Source organism: Furipterus horrens, unplaced genomic scaffold (genome assembly GCF_987537825.1).
Source record: "Furipterus horrens unplaced genomic scaffold, mFurHor1.1.pri manual_scaffold_5, whole genome shotgun sequence".
NCBI classification, from domain to species: Eukaryota; Metazoa; Chordata; class Mammalia; order Chiroptera; family Furipteridae; genus Furipterus; species Furipterus horrens.
Window position 1 is genome coordinate 35,692,640 of NW_028327175.1, and position 17,376 is coordinate 35,710,015.

The window sequence follows — 17,376 nt, forward strand, 5'->3', positions numbered from 1 at the left end:
TTGGGGAGTTTTTCCTTGATCTGCTAGATTCAAGATTCTTTAGTAAATAAACTGCTAGGATTATTTCTGGTGGGGATAATTTGTCTTTAATTTTAATGCCTTAATTGTATTTTATACACATCCTTAAGCCCAGGACAGGAATCTCATTAAGTAAATACACAATTGTATGTAATATATTATAATGAAAATAATACATTGTTAAAGGATATATGTAAATCTTTAATTGCAGGTCATGCTTATGCTGATTCAAAGATGGAAATTCTTTAAATATAATAATGACTGTTTAGCTGAATAATAGATGTCCTCATATGTTTAACCGTAAATTATAGGACTTTCTTTTAGGTACAAAGTTAACGTAAAATGTACAGAATCCTTCCATCTTTGAGCAATCCCAAATTTAACAGCGTCCTTTCTGATGGCCTTTGTAGGACTGGCAACTTGTCTGAGAAAAACAGCTCTATGGGAAGGATTAGGGGAAGCAAGTTGGAAGAGGAGGACTTTTCTTGAAGCTGTGTTTAAATGGTAAGTACACTGGCCACAAGGTATTTAGGTTTAATGTTGGCTGTGAGTACACTGGGAGAATGAATGCCTCCCAACCGTCCCTTGGTACCACTGTTGTTTTACTGAGGTTTAACAGGGAAAGCAGAACCATACCAAGAAGGGCACATGACATTAACCCAGCCTTCTTCTTCCCTCCCTATTCCTGGAAATAAATTTATTCTATAGTCTATTAATTAATCAAATCATCCATGAAAGAGATAAACCAGTTAGTCAGTCACTCCTTAGTAAAAATGGTATCAATAGTTTGGTTTTTCCCACTTTTTCTTGAGACGTTACTGGTACCTGTTTTTCCCTCTTTTTGAAACATGTTTTCCTGCTTTTCACTTGGCTCATTCCTAGTCACCCTTCATTTCTCAGTTATATATTATTTCCTCCCAGAAGCTTTGATTTCCCTGCTCCTTATTAACTGGCTCTCTCCTTTCCAATATCTTCTTGGGATCTGTATTTCTCCTCAATGCGCTTTATCCAGTTATGCATTTCTATCTGTTTCTCTCTTCTTCTTTTGGGGCGCCTATGATTTGAATGTTGTTGCTCTTGATGTTGTTCCAGAGGTCCTTTTAACTATCCTCATATTTTTTTATTTCTTTTTCTTTTTGTTGTTCCAATTGGGTGTTTTCTGCTACTTCATCTTCCAAAACTGATTGGATCTCCCCCCACCCCCTCCCTCTCTCTCTGTTTGCTGTGCAGAAGCTTTTAAGTCAGCCCTCAGGTCTTCTTCAGAGGGAATCGCTCTTTCTGTAAGTGTAAATTCGATATGTCCCTGGGAGGAAGTGAGTTAGGTTAGGGTTGTCCTATGCTGCTATCTTAGACCAGAAGCCAAGAAGTGGATAAATGTGCCCACCATTAGCCTCCCCATTCTAGCACAGGTATGAACTGACACTCTCCTTGGGAGACTTTGAATGGGCACTCGGTGATAACGTGTTTAATGTTTGTCACCCCTGCTCATTGGTCAGACTTGCAATGGCAGGAACCATGTCTGTTTTATTCACTTCCGTTTCCACAGTCCAGTATAACATAAGTGCTCAAAAAATATATCAGTAGCAAAGCACTCAGATCTCTTTTGTGGGCTGAGAGATGGACACCAGCCCTGAAGAACAGCAAGAGTAGGAGTCTTCAGAGAGTGAAAGACCCATTTTGCAGAGGAGACAGCTGTGAAGATTGGGAAGTGCCCAGATTCAAAATAAAAGAAAGATGGCAAAGAAGAATTTCTCTGGCTTTCCTACTGTAAAAAAAAATCTGCCACTAGAAGAAAGGGGTGTCAATTCTTAGTTATTGTAACAGATTTGAAGGATACAACTTGCATTCATCATTTTACCCACGGATATATTTAAAGAAAGATACAAGTAAAATTATGGGGTTTTTGTTGGTTGGTTGGTTGGTTTGCTTACATTTTCTATTGTTGCTTTTTAAAGGATTTGGTGGTACATTTACAATTGTCTTCCTCTGAGGGATAAAAGAAGAATTTCTTCTTTAAATAATACCTTTTTGTAAAATGAAGGGGGAAATTCCTGAAGATGGGAACAGGAAAGCTAGATGGCAGCAGACTGCCTTGGTTTTTATCACAAACTTCCATGCCCTTAGCAATGAGGAGGAGTAAGCATGTTTAAAATCAATGGCAGTATTCATATAAATAATATAAATTGTTCAAAAGAGTCCAGAAATAAGTTCTTAAGCCACTACCTGCCATTTGAAACAAGTATGGTTTGAAATTTTCCCCTAATTTGTAATTCTGAGAAAAATGATCTAGACTAAATTTCTGTGACTCTATTCAGATGATTATTATTCAAAAAAATGAAAATACAGAATAAACTTACTTCTGTAACAATGACACTGCTGGGAGAACAAACTGGCTCAAAAAGCAATAATTAAAAAAAAAAAAACCTGGGAAGGAGCTTCAAGGTAATCAATTTAGTTGTATCACTTTTTTGCTGTGACTCTCAAGAAAGCTAATTTAGTCTCTGAAAGTAGTATCTTGCTGCCTGGAATTGGTACCCACAAGCATCAAATAAACTATTCCATGAACTTTATGCTGCCCTTGACAGAAAAGAAGGGCATACTTGACTCCAAGCCATCAGGGAAGGTATAATTTCACAAGGCCAGACAGCCAGAGAATGTGATCCTGAGAGAGAATCTTGTAGAAAAACTTTACATTTCCTTTCTTCTATCAGTAACCTCAACAAAGCTATTTTTTTGGTATTATTTCTCTTTTTTCCCATTTATGAATATTACCATATTTTTGGAAATGTATTTTTGGTTGTTGTTAGAAGCAGGTATAGTTAATAAAAGTTTAGCTGTGAGACTAGGTAGCACTGGATTCAAACCACAGCTAACTAGCAGAATCACCTTCAGCAAGCCACCTCCGCACATGACTTCTGTTTTCACAGCTGTTAACAAAAGGGTGTGTGTGTAATGATAATGCCCATCTAGAACTCTTGTGAGGATTTACCAACTTACCACTGACGATGCCCAGCACAAGACCAGGCCTATAGTATGAAATTAATACATCTAAATCTCATTCCTTTCCTCTTTTTTAGTATTTTCTCCTTCCTTCCCTTCTCCATCTTCAGCATATCAACCTTAGCAGTAGATAATGACCTGGAGTGCCAGCCAAGTCTGCTGCCCACCGAGCAGCTCTGTGGGCCTGATATAGGATACCGCCCCGTTAGGAACTTCATCTGCTTAGTGAATACTCAGGTCATGCTGGAATGCAAATGCTTCTGAGAAGGGAAAGCATTACTTTATGTTGAAATTTTTATTTGCACTTTTAAGTCTTTTTCATTTTTTACGATTTACTGTGAGCAGATCCTACTAAGGCTTCAGCTTTGAGAAGAAGAGGGGGAGGGTGTGGAGGGGACACAGGAAGGGAAGAAGGATGAAGAGAGAAGATCTCAAAAGAACAAGCTACCTCCATCAGTCAGTCTATTGAAGCCCACACTCTGGTAAATCAAGTCTGTGTGCTTCTTAAATTGTCTACTATGAGATTTTCATTTTTTACAGCCCAAATAGTTAGGACTAATATTTGTAAATGACACTGTTTTGTTTCCACAGGGATGTCTTACAAATAATCAGCCCCAAATTAATCTTCATCCTGCCTGCCACAGTAATATCATCCCTTATTAAAAGGTCTTACTTCATTTCATAACTTGGTATATTTACATTATATTAGGACTATGGGCAGCTATATTAAAAATTAAAAACATGAAGCAGGGCAATAAATTAGATATTTTAAATATATGGCTATAAAACAATAAGAATCTTATATTTGAAAATCTAGCAGCTTATCTAAATTTAGAGTTTAGAATGTCCTACACTGAGATATTATCCAGAAAAATTCTGCTACAATGAAATGTTTTACCTTTCATTAAAATAAGTGTGTTAGCTGACAGTATCTTTAGAGTAAGTTTCATCTATATGTGGCAGATCAGATCAATGACTTGATTTGTTGAGGTTTATAGATCCTAAGAGGCTTATCTTCTCCATCCTTAAAATGTAGCTAATTGTTTTTCTATTTTTGAAGTGGACATATAATTTGTTAAGTTTTGCCTTACTTACACTAAAGATATTCCTGATACAATGTTTAATACATCTTGTAGGCATTTTACTTGTTAAAATTATGTGTTCAAACAACAGTTATTAAAGAAAGAAATTTTAAATCCTAACATGCTGTTAAAAACGCACTTTCAACCATCAAGAAAATTAATCTTAATATTCTGAAAAGCAGACGGAAAGTATGAATTTTATTGTTCATAGGCATGTATTGAGAATGACTCCAGAGGTTATGGTTGATCACAATTCTTTGAATAAAAAGAAAACATAAAAGAGTGTTAGGACTTTTAGAACCTAAGTTACACTCTTCATGTACAACCAGAGACTTGTAGATTAGTATCATGAATTTAGCTAAAGGTAATTGTTTTGTTTCCTAAACAGTATCTTGAAAAGCTAAAACTATATAAAGTTCTCTTAACCCTCTATCCAGAAGTGTTCACTTGCCAAAAAATGGGTCATAGCATCTATTCCTTCCATGTTCATTTTTTATAAAATAAAGAACCATTTAAAACAAGCTGCAGTTTTACCAGAATGGAATTTGGTAGCCAGGAGCCTACTATAGTTTGCCATTATTAGCCAACCCTTTTATATTCTTTTAATGACACTACTCGTACATTTTAAAGACATTAGTACAAGTAAAAGACATTCATAAGTCCCCCTCTTTAATGATGATGGTTGCAAATAACAGCAGCAGCAGCGGCAGCAGCAGCAGCAGCAGCAGCAGCAGCAGCAGCAGCAGCAAATATCTAACATTTATGGGGGTACTTACCATATACCAGATACTACAGTAAGTACTTGACATAATTATCTCACTAATTGCCATGGAAACCTTATGAGTTGAGTACTATTAGTGTTTTTATTTACAGATGAGAATGCTGAGGCAGGGAGAGGGTACCCAGCTAGGACGTGGTAGAATCAGCCAGTACACTGACCTGGTCTGACTCCAGAGATCAGGACTACAGCTCGTTTGGATGAGCAGTTGAACACAATAGGACTTGGACTTAGTTATATTGTATTAGAACATTCAGAAAGACTTCATAAGGTCATTTTTTCCTCTTCCAAAGTGATTCTTGGGAATATTAAGGGTGGCATGGAGAAATTTTAAGAGGTCATATGGGTATTAGCTTAAAGCTAACAATGGCAGAGAAAGGATGTTGTAAGGAAAAGACCTGGGAAAGTTCATAGGTGGGCAAATCACGAGAACCACTTGCTTCATATATGATTTTATGTGACTGCTTAAGACAATCTCTCAAGAATTCTTCAAGGTTCTATTAATCCTTGATGCCCAGGATTTTCATGTTGTATCCCATGATAATACTTGCCATTCTTACGTTATTTCACAAACATTTAATTCTCACAGTAAACTTGTGAGATGATTAGGGGAAAAAAAAGTAGTCCTACTTTACAGAGGCAAAGATAGGAATCCAAGGGTACACAGCACAGTAAAAACGAACCTAAAAGTTATCATCTAGGACCTCATTCTCAGTCAATAATAAGTTTCATCATTGCAAAGTTATTCTGTTCTAACAGCCAATGGCTTGGTGAAAACATTCTTCTCAGTGAAGTAAATTTTGCCCAAGGAAACCAAAGGCCCAACAATTTCAAATCCTTGTTTAGTGTTTTTTGGGATTCATTGACATGTCAAATCTAAAGGAGCTGATTACCTCAAAAAAGTGTCTGGCTAAGCAGGGCTTAGAAAACGCAAGTCATTAGCTCTTGAAAGTTGTTACCACTGAGTTCGTGTTCCTAAATAGTTTCTGTGAGGATCATATCTTGAATCCAAGATAAAGTATAGTAGACATAAAAGTAATATAATTAGGATACTAATCATGAACTCTACTGAAAGCATGCAGCATCTAAGGCCTCAGGGGACAGGTTGAGGGCAAAAGTGACCCTGATAAATGCTCAATTTCAGAATACATAATAGCATAATCAATTAAATTCTTAAAATTTTATTTTCTTTACTTAATTATTTTTTTAAATCAAAACTCTTAAAATTTCTCACTGCTGTACAACCATCGAGTCTGTTCTCATTATCCTCAATGGCATTTTTAAGCACAATTTATAGAAAAAGAAAATGAAAAATAACATAAATTAAGAAGTACATTCGGAAACTTTCATCCATTATATAACTAGCACCAACTGTGCAATCATTTACATTTCTTATGGCAATGATGTACTTGTTACCTTGCCATTGCTTTTCCAAATCCCAAGTTCTTATTTAAAAGTGTAGCTTCATTAGAAGCAAGTCCTATTTTGTCCAATGCAAATGTAATTTTTTTTAGTAATCTGTCTAAATATAGCTTTCACTGAATCTCTTCAGATCACACACTATTAATATAAGAATAACCAAGAAATGCATCCAAGTTATTTTAATGTTTTGATTCTCTAATCAAGCTAGACATCATCTGAACATCAAATTATATATTTTTGTAAATATTTTGTATTTCCTGAGCATTTTACATTTTCTCAGTCATTTTGTCTATCAATAATGAGAGATGACAGGAGGCAGTTGAACATACACTGTGTTCTGTCCAGAAAGTATCCAGCCACATCCTATGAAAAATAGCGACATTTCTTGAAGAAGACACAAAAAACATTGTACATAGGACAATGACACTCTTGTCCCCTTAAAAGCAGGCACCTTGGGACCTCACACAGTTCTCCAAGTGTCTCTTCCACTGTTTAAAACACTCAGCAAAATCCTTTGCTGGAATCGCCAGCAGCTGCCCCTCGTATTTTCCTGAATCTCATCGATGGTCTGAAACCTCTTCAATTTCAAAGGTAATTTTAGTCTTGGGAAAAGCCAGAAGTCTCAGGGCACCAAATCTGGTTCATTGGTAGTGGTCTGAATCAAGTCATTAACAACTGCAGCACGATGTTCCTTCTGCTCTGGTAGCCGAAGCTGTGGAATGAATTTTGCCAAGGCACGTTTCATGTCAAGATCCTGTGTCAAAATCTCAGACACGATAGTTTTTGGAATCCCCAGATCAGCTTCCAGTTCTCGTACCATCAGTCACCAATCTGTTGATTTCAGCCTGTACACATTCAACATTCTCAGGGGTTTTGCTTGTTGCAGGCCTCCCAGAATGTGGATCACTTTTAACAAATTCTCAACCATCTTTGAAGTGTTTATGCCACACTTTTATTTGAGCTTCACTCATTGCATTGTCCCTGAAAGCCTTCTGAATCATCTGAATAGATTCCATGGAGGGATGTTCAAACTTAACACAAAATTTGATGCAGATTCATTGCTCTACTCACTCAGCCATTTTGAATGTGATGGCCACACAGTACACATGCTCACTCAATGGCATCTACTGCCCCCACTGACTAATACAGTGAAGTTGTCACTGTTCACACATGTGCATTCCAGTCCACTCTCCTTTGCTGCTAGGTTTTTCTCATCATATTAACAATGGCTGGACTTTTTCCTGGTATTTCAGCATCTCCAAATAGCGTTCTCTAGATTAGTTCAGCATATATAGGTGATATATGATATATAGATGTACATGAAGGGGAAGAAGTATTCTGTGGTGAGATAAGTTTGAAGAAAAAATACGACAAAATTAAACAGTTGTTCAGTATTTCATCATGCCTTTAATATACTAATGAATGAATAATGTTTGACAAGGAAACAGACTATGCAGCTTTTCTTTAAATTACTTCAGCATATAAGGATTATTTTGCAGAATGGTTCCAGGGACCAAGGTTTCATGGGTAAACTTTGTTACACAGATCTGAATTGTTATCACAGTTCAGAAATGCTGTGCAATCTTGAAAGAGTTATTGAAATACCCTAAGCTTTGATTTCTTGAGGTTAACAAAGGTCATTAAATTAAAAAATACTGGGGAAAACTGCATTATATCCTTGACATTCAAATGCATCTAGAATTTTCATAAATCCCCAAATTCACTAATATCACTATAGAATATACTTTTCCCTTAGAAATTTTAGTAAAATAAATACTCTCATTGATGCTTTTGCCATCTGTTACTTTACAAAAAGGTTTGTAGTCTTCTTGCCTTTTTTGAGATTTTACTTCCATAACAGCCCTGGTTTACTAGATTTTTCATTTTCACTCAATCTACAATTTTTACTGACACAAACACTCTATGAAAAATTCCAAAACCTTTTATTTTTTTGAAAACAAGCACATGGTGAACTATGGTGAACTTGTTCATAATATTTGATCTTATTTACCACTTTAAATTTCATACTATTTTTTTGTCCAACAACGGGTTAATAACCAAAATATATAATGAACTCATACAGTTCAACACTAAACAAACGATCCAATTAAAAACAGGCAGATGACCTGAACAGACACTTCTCCCAAGAAGACAAACAAACAGCAAACAGAGATACGAGAAGATGTTCAACTTCACTACTATTTGGGAAATGCAACTCAAAACTACAATGAGATGCCACCTCACACCTGTTAGAATGGCTATTCTCAACAAGACAGGTAATAACAAATATTGGAGAGGTTGTGGAGAAAAAGGGACCCTCATTTACTGCTGGTGGAATGCAAACTGGCCCAGCCGTTATGGCATTGGAAAGGAGTATGACATTCCCTCAAACAATTAAGAACAGAGTCACCATATGACCCAGCAATCCCTCTTCTGGGCATGTACCTGAAAAACTCGAAAACACTTATTTGCAAAGATATACGCACCCCTATGTTCATCGCAGCATTATGCACAGTGGCCAAGACATGGAGACAACCAAAGTGTCCTTTGATAGAGGATTGGGTAAAAAAGATGTAATACATATACATAATGGAATACTACTCAGCCATAAGAAAAGATGAAATACTACCATTTATAACAACATGGATGAGTCTTGAGAATATTATGCTAAATGAAATAAGTCAGTCGGAAATAGCTAAGAACCATTTGATTTCACTCACATGGGGGATATAAAACTGAAACTCATAGACACAAATGGCATGGTAGTTGTCAGAGGGAAGAGGGTAAAGGGGGCCAAATATACAGTGATGAAGATGATTTGGCTTTGGGTGTGAGAACACAATGCAATATACAGATCATATATCAGAGAAACACATATCTGAAACTTATATGACCATATGAATCAATGTCACCCCAAGACATTTAATTTAAAAAATTTCATACTATTCATCATTTTTCTAAGAATTATCATACTCTTAGCTGTTTTATTTCTTCACTTCTGTCTAGATTAGTGCTGATCAAATGGAAATATAATGTGAACCACAAATGGGGGCCATATATGTAATTTTAAATGTCCTAAAAGCCAGATTACAAAAACTTTTCTTAAAAAGCCAGTGATACTATTTAATAATATATTTCACTTAACCCAATATATGCAAAATATTAATAATTTCACATGTAATCAACATAAAAATTACTAATGAGATTTTTCACCTTTGATCATGCTTAGTGTTTGAGATTTTCTGTGCATTTTATATTAACAGCCCACCTAATTTGTATTAGCCACAGTTCAATTACTGTGTGTGGCTGGTGGCCAGCATGTTGGACTACACAGTTCTGGCATAGGAGTCAGCTTTCCTTTGAGGGCCATTTTCCGACACAGATACAATGTGTTCATTACTTCACAGAGTTATTGCATTGGAAAGGAGAATGGAGAACGAGGAAACCACATTGTGATGTGGATATGGGGTCATCTACAGGCTTGTCCATTAGTTAATAACTTAAATCCACATAAAAGCGTGGTTGTATGCAGGATCAAATCACTACTAGTCATGAAACCCCAGAGTTCCTCATAGTAGCCCATTTCACAAAAGCTAAGGGGTTATTGCAATTGCTTTGCATAGAAGTAATAATAGTAATTTGAAATGTAAAAATAATTAAATTCCATAAATATACAGTATATTGAATACCAATTATATGACACTCGTCTAGGTCTTGACATTTCAAAGTAGCTACTAGATATGAGAAACCCAACTTCCTGGCAGCGGTATGCATGTATGTACACACAGACACATATCCATATATATGCATATACACATATGTTTGCATGACATAGATCCCACCTATTTTTAAAGGGTCAGTGGCTGGTGATCGTTACTTTCTCTTTTAAAATAACAGGCACCATAGAACAGAAAGCAGAGAATCAGCCTTGTCTATAAACAATCTTCCTGCTCATACTTAAATTTATCTTCAACGGGAAGAAATTTGTAGCCTATTACTGAGAACAATGATAACTAATACTAGCAGGCACTGGTTTACGGGCTATACCTGCGTTATCTCAATTCTCACAGCAGTCAATGATGTAGATACAGAGGCAACTGAATAGGGTACATTTAAAAAGTTTAATAAATGTCATACAACCTACTAATGGAATGGTCACAACTTAAACTCAGGAAACTTTGCTGAATTACAAAGCTCAACTACTCACATTTAATGATGTTCTAAACATTTTCGTTCTAAGTAATGATTTGTTATCTAACCTAAATTAGGTACTTAAAAGCAATGCCAACATTTCTTATGACTGAAGACCTAATGGGAAATAACTTTATAAATAAATAGTTTTATACTTAGCCTAAGCGCTCATTTTATTTCATACCAAGAGCCATGCAGGCAAAGATTCAGCTTCATTCCTTATCTCTGACAAATACCAGAATCTACAACATATGGCGCCCCTGATCTGCAACATTTCTCCAAGTGCGTGCATTCATCAATATTGTTGATATTTTGCGGTTTAGTGACTCTTGAGAGATGACAAATACCCTTCTCCTTTGAACTGCAAATGACCATATTTGGACTTTCTTTTTCATATAATTTTTGCTTGTCCCTTTTATTTCTCTCATTTATTTAAATTGAAACTTTAAAATAATCAAATTATTCTTAATAGTGTCTAACTTTTTGTTTAGGCAATGTGACAGAGTTTATTTAACTAGTAGTTGTACCTAAACCAGCTGAACAAACTGGGCAAGTAAATAGCCCACTAATTCCACATTAATCCGTTTGAAAGCAGATATCATGGAGGTCTCTGTCTTAGAACTCCGGAATACATGAATGTAAGTTAAGAATTAGTATTTATTTTCACATCCATCCTTTTGCTAACACTTAGTAGCATTTAAAAGAGTAATTATTATTCAGAAGAATAATGTTAGCAATAGGGCTACTTTTGAAAGTCTGCCAAACCCTGATTTAAACAACGTGTATCAGAGATTTTTAAAAACATAGGATTTGGATTTCATATGTTTAGCAAATTGTATGTACTCTATATATTTGGTGAATGAAAAATTAAATTGAATATAAGTTCATATGGACATTTAACTATTTTTGGATCTTTCTGGGGCTTCATTTTTTTTTTTTTTTTAAACCACAAATACATTCTTGACTTTGAAGAAATAGGCACATATTCTGGGGTCATATATAGTTTTCTTCTACCTTCATGATGACATATGTATAAACTTATAGGGATATAGTAAACATTTAGTCTGCATATTCAATTTCACACGAGGAAGCTGAGGTCCAGAGAAGTTAAGTACCCTGCCTAATGTACAGGGGTGGTCAAAAATAGCTTTACAGTTGTGAGTATGCAAAACAGAGCTTATGCTTATATTATTATTTATGAATTGTATTACTTTCCACACAAACATCTGTAAACCCACTTTTGCCCACTCCTGTATCCAGGCCAGAATGCAAATCTAGGTCAGCTGGCTGCTGCTCTTTCAAGTAAAAACCAGTATAGTGCTTTTTATGCTTACCATACAAATGTATCCTGAAGAATGCTGTATGATGGGACGTTATCATTATGATGATAAAAGAAAATTTATATTAAAAACAAGAGAATGTACTTTGTATGATGAGTTTTAGAATGAATGATAAGTAAATGAAGTCTGAGATTGGACTTGAATATTAAAAACTGTATCTTCAAACAATATACAAAATGGTTTAGGGGAAGGACTTTATCACATGCATTATAACAAAAATACTTTCTATCTATTTAGTTTTAGTTTTCTATCTATTCATTAGTTTACATCGTAAACCAAGGAAAACTAAAATATGTACTGACCTTCTCATCTCTCCATAGTTCACTGTGACCAATAGTAAAGAATGAGTAAAATTGTTTGAAAAGTGGCCAGTGATCACTAAATTTTTAGCATAAATTTCCTGATATTTCCAGTGGTATAGGATGACAGTCAGTTTTTGCACAAGCATTATAAATTTTTCTCTGAAAATGGAAACACTCTTGGTGGATCAGGATTCAGACCCAGTCTCTTAAATTCTTGCTTTAGATATGTCTTGGGGCTCTTTTTCAGAGCTTTAAATCATTCATGGGAAACAAAGATTCTTTAACCTTTTGATGCAAAAGTAGATAGCCTGACAACCTCATTCTGAACATCTCAAAAAATACCTTATATTCTCAATAGTGTTGTCTCCAGACTGTTTTTGTCAACTGAATCAGGAGTAATTCATTAAAAGCTACAGATATAAATTTATTTTAAGAATTTACAAAAAATTTTTTACAAAAGTCCCCATGATTTATTTTTGGTGTCTATTTTGTTAGTGTATCAATGTATTACTTTATGAAATTTCTACTATACCAATAAGAATCAGGGTTATTTTTGAATTCTACAAAAAAGAATGACAATTAATTTTTGACTGAGTTCACACAGAGCCAGACAGACATTTGTATCTTATTTGCAAAGTTTACTTTATCTGACAGAGAAGGAAAACTCTGACTCCAAAAAACCTCCGCTGCCTTGCGGCATACCTCTTCAGGGGAAAGGCTAAGGGAGTAAACCCTGACAGAAAATCCGGAGCCGGAGTCCCTAAGGCGGTTTGACGTTGTAGTCAACACCGGCAACTCCTGCGGCGCACCTGAAGCCAAGCTGTATTGACTCCGTCTTTCCCTTGGATCCTTCAGCTGCGAAGAGAGGGGGGGTCTGCTGCATGGGCAACAGCAGACCCTCCATATCACCCTGCCCAGGCTCTGTAGCTTCAGCTTCACTGGAGAGGACACTCCAGCGTCATCGCAAGATGTCGATTTAACACGGGAGGAGACAGATACCGTGTCACTCCCGAGTCGGACTGCACAGCCATTCTCGGCGGTGCAGATAGACTCTTAAGAAGCTACACCATCGTCTCTCGAGACGGACGGCTGCCAACGAACTTTATCTGAAAAATTTATTCTAACATCTACTTCCTAAATCCCTTCTACTCAAACTGGGGTCCAAGGACCAGCAGTATCAGTACCATCCTGGAGCTCATTAGAGATGCAGAATCTTGGGTCCTACCCCAGACTCACATAATCAGAAATTGCATTTTTAACAAGATCCCCAGGAGACAAACGTGAACACCCAGTTTCCGGAGGCATTGGCCTAAGTCATGGAGTTTAGTGTTTAATTACGAACTGCCTTGTTCCTTTCAGCAAAAGTGTAAGCTCTTCTTTAGTTTCTATGCTAGGCCTAAACTATTGATTTATTTAAATATAGTAAAATGATTGAGAAAAAAGAAGAAAAGAAAAATCTTTCTGAGGTAAAAATAAAGCCTGAACACACTATGTCTTTTGTTTATTTTCCAAAGTTTTATCTTGCTGTCAGATTCTTCTATAAAGTGTTGTCGCAAAATATAGTTCCCCCAATGGAGCTAAACTCTATCACGTCTGGTGGGCTGCTGTGTATTCAATGTATACAGGGCTGCTTATCTACTTGGAGGATGATCGTTGTGCCTAGCAATCCCCTCTCTCTGATTTTGCAATATTTCATATCTCATTGTCACCCCCAGCAGCAGGCAGGACAACAGGGAGTTGAAAATAAAGCTAAGCCATTCTGCTTTTCTTTAGTAGTTTAGCTAAAAGACTTAATCGTTTGAAATATTGGCTAATATGAATTTTGTGGACTTTAATTTACCATGCCACAGAAATCAATTTTAATTTATCATTGATGAAACAATTAGCCATAATAAGCTGCTACTTGGTATATATTAGAAACAGTATTTTAGTGACCTGAAAGCATTAACATGACTTCTAGCAGGGCCCAGGGAGTTATTTAGGCACTCAGAAAGGGTGGTTCTGAGGATTAGGTTTTTAGGAAAACCTCATTTCTGAGGAACTTAAAAGCAAAACTCAAATATAACAATTTACAGAGCCGATAAGGTAGAGATTAAACTTTAAAAGAAAATATTAAGATTCATAGACGGAGAGCAGATGACAGCAAGGGGGCGGGGCGGTGGGGAGGGTAGAGGGATTGAGCAAAAGGACAAAGGACTCATGGACATGGACAGCGGGGTGGTGATTGCTGGGGAGCGGGGTATACGGGGACAAAATGGTAATGGAAAAAATGACATTTAAAAGAAAGAACATTATAAATCATTAATTCCTTTCCCAATTTCTAATTCAGGTGAGCTTTATACAGAAACTTTTACTTTTCAAGGCTCATGATTTGAAGTATTCATCCGATAATCAAGTATATCCTGGTTCATGTCATGAAAATTCTAGAATAAATTTATACTGCCTTATTTTTTCTTTTTGTTTTACCTAATAAGCCACCAGTAAGAGAGCCTTAGGACCAGATATTGAAAGTTTCAAGAAATTAGTTCTGAAATATAAAAGAGGATTATATGTTACCAAAATTTTGACATTAAAAAAAATGAAGACAGAGATGACAAAGAAAGATGAAAGAGAATTAAAAAACTGTGTTAAATGCATGGGTTAAAAAAAAATCTTTGAAAAAGCAATACACTTACAGGATCCTGACTTACATTGCCTGTGTGTTTGCTACTCTGTTGAAACAAGTTAAGTTGGCTTAGGGAAAGTTCAAAACAACTTTTCAAAGAAATCATTTATGGAAGAGAAAAGCTGATTTAAGTGAGCAGAGGATATATAACTAGAACTAAAAGTAGGAAATGGAAATTTTAAAATAGAATAAAAGATTATTACTTGGTTAGCTAACAATGATTATGTGTTATTCTTTGTTTTTACTTGTTATTTGGAATTTGTTATTCTTTATCCAAATGAGTCTTGATAAAATATAAGAATAAGATAATAGATTTAATCTAAATATGGCTCAAAGAGAGAGAAAAATTCTATTTCTACATAACAGGTCAAGTTTTCTAATAGAGCCACCTATTTTACAGTTATGTACTATTGATCACAAAATAAAATAGAATGTGAATGGCTCAGCAGTACCCATACTATTCCAAGAAAAACAGGTCCTACAGACCATTTTTATAAAGAAATGCCATTATATGATATTGCTATTACTAAATAACATTAAGATGTTGTCATTAAAAATGGAATTCCTAGATGGCCTACACTTTGGTAAGGAGGTGGGAAACCTGGCACACTGCTTTTGGCATTATAAAGTTAGTACAATAACTTCGGAAAAGGATTTTTAGATATTTGGCAGTATCTAAAAACATATGCATAACTTACAACCCAGAAATTCTACTCCTTGAGAAATAACCAACATATGTGCATGAATAAAAACTTACAGTCCATGCACACTTGTTTACCAAGCCACATATTCTGGAATGTCCATAGTAGCTCTATTGATAATAGCCTCAAACTGGAATACTCAAGTGTCCGTTAACAATAGAATTAATAAGTAATTTGCAGTCTATTCACTCAATGCAATATTATCACAATGAGCATGAACAGTCTACAACAACACAAACCAATATGGTTGGATCTCATTTTCACGATGGTGATTGAAAGAATCCGAAGCAGAAGAGTTTATATTGTATAATCCCATTCATAAAATGTTCAAAAGCAGGGAAAACAAATCTATGTTCTTGGAAGTCAGGAAGTGTGGGACCATAGTGACTGGAAGGGAGCATGAAGGGGCATCCTGGGGAGCTGGTAACCCTCTGTTTCTTGATCTGAGTGCTAAGCATTTTTTATGTCTTACCTAGTTCCACATTCACTCATACTGCCGCGTATCAGTTGATTTCTCACAGAGTGTTAAGGGTTATATATAAATAATTGATCAAAGGAAGAGAGTTCCTCCCTTTTTTACCAATAATGGGAAGGTAAAATATATTTTTTAAGTCATATAGGGCTAACACACATTAATTCCTTTAAGTTCATTACAAACACAAGATAATTTGTTTCCTCAGACACTAACTTAAAAAAATTTTATTTGTGCTCGCTTCGGCAGCGCATATACTAAAATTGGAATGATACGGAGAAGATTAGCATGGCCCCTGCGCAAGGATGACACGCAAATTCATGAAGCATTCCGTATATTTTGCCAAAAAAAATTTTTTTTTATTTAATAATTTTAGAGAGAGGAAAGGTGGGGCAGGGTAGAGAGAGCAATTTGTTGTTCCATTTATTTATGCATTCATGGGTGCATTCTTGCATGCGCCCTGACCAGGGATCAAACCCAGAACCTTGGTGTATCAGGATGATGCTCTAACCCACTGAGCGACCTGGCCAGGGCCAATAATTTCTTCATTCCCTTTCTTGGAGTTTCTGTAAATCCGTTCCCCCCGATGTTTCTGTTGTCTCGACTCACATGGATTTCTTTAAGAGGGGGAAATCTGAAGTTTCGTGTCCCCGAGTGTCTCAGCCAAGGGTCAGGAAAGCAACACAAACAAGAAGACACAGAGTCACTCACTCCCTCCTTGACTGGGGGCGATGGGGCCAAACATACCCACGAGCAGTCCCCCTGGTAACTGTCAACGCATTTGCTCCAGACATTTTGAACTTTATCACAAGGAACTTATGTGGTTTTTATCTTTTTATGATAAAAAGAAATTTATCTAGTAACGTCTAGGAAACAGTAAGATATACAAAGAAAATAGTTTTATGAGCAATGAAATGTTTTCATTGTTTAGTTCACCTGAGATCAGGGATGCGATACATTCTGGAACCCAGGATGACAGCTTTCTGTCAAGTACAACCCAAAGATGACAGGAGAATATTTTTGTTATAGTTTTCTTCCTCCTAAAGTGACCATCCTTTCACTGGAGAATGTACTTACGTCATCAAATTAATGTGATTCTTAAACAGGACATAAATCTTTCCTTTGGATGACAATGCTAATCAGGCTCAGCTAGCTTTTCACTCTATCTAAACACTGCCACTATATGAAAAGAAAAATGCCTAAAAACCAAAGGTATTTTACAGAGTGAAACCTCTCCTCCCAGCCAATCTATTTTGTTATCCTACATAAACAAATTCTCCCATTACATTCCTTTATCCATAGCAACTCCCAGTGGATAATTCACAAATCAATTAGAGACAAGTTAATTGCCAAAAGGGAGATCAAGCAACAAGCATTAGAAGCATAATATTTACAGGCACCGTCC

The 17,376-nt window shown here is 36.0% G+C and overlaps 1 protein-coding gene and 1 non-coding gene across 2 annotated transcripts in view; one reads left to right on the forward strand and one right to left on the reverse strand.

Annotated features, from left to right (window-relative positions):
- Window positions 1–17,376, reverse strand: part of PDE4D (phosphodiesterase 4D) — a 318,702-nt gene that overhangs the window by 293,462 nt on the left and 7,864 nt on the right. The window lies entirely within an intron of this gene.
- LOC150008388 (U6 spliceosomal RNA) lies at window positions 16,205–16,311 on the forward strand. The gene has a single exon (XR_016511437.1). It is a non-coding gene; the product is annotated as a U6 spliceosomal RNA (small nuclear RNA).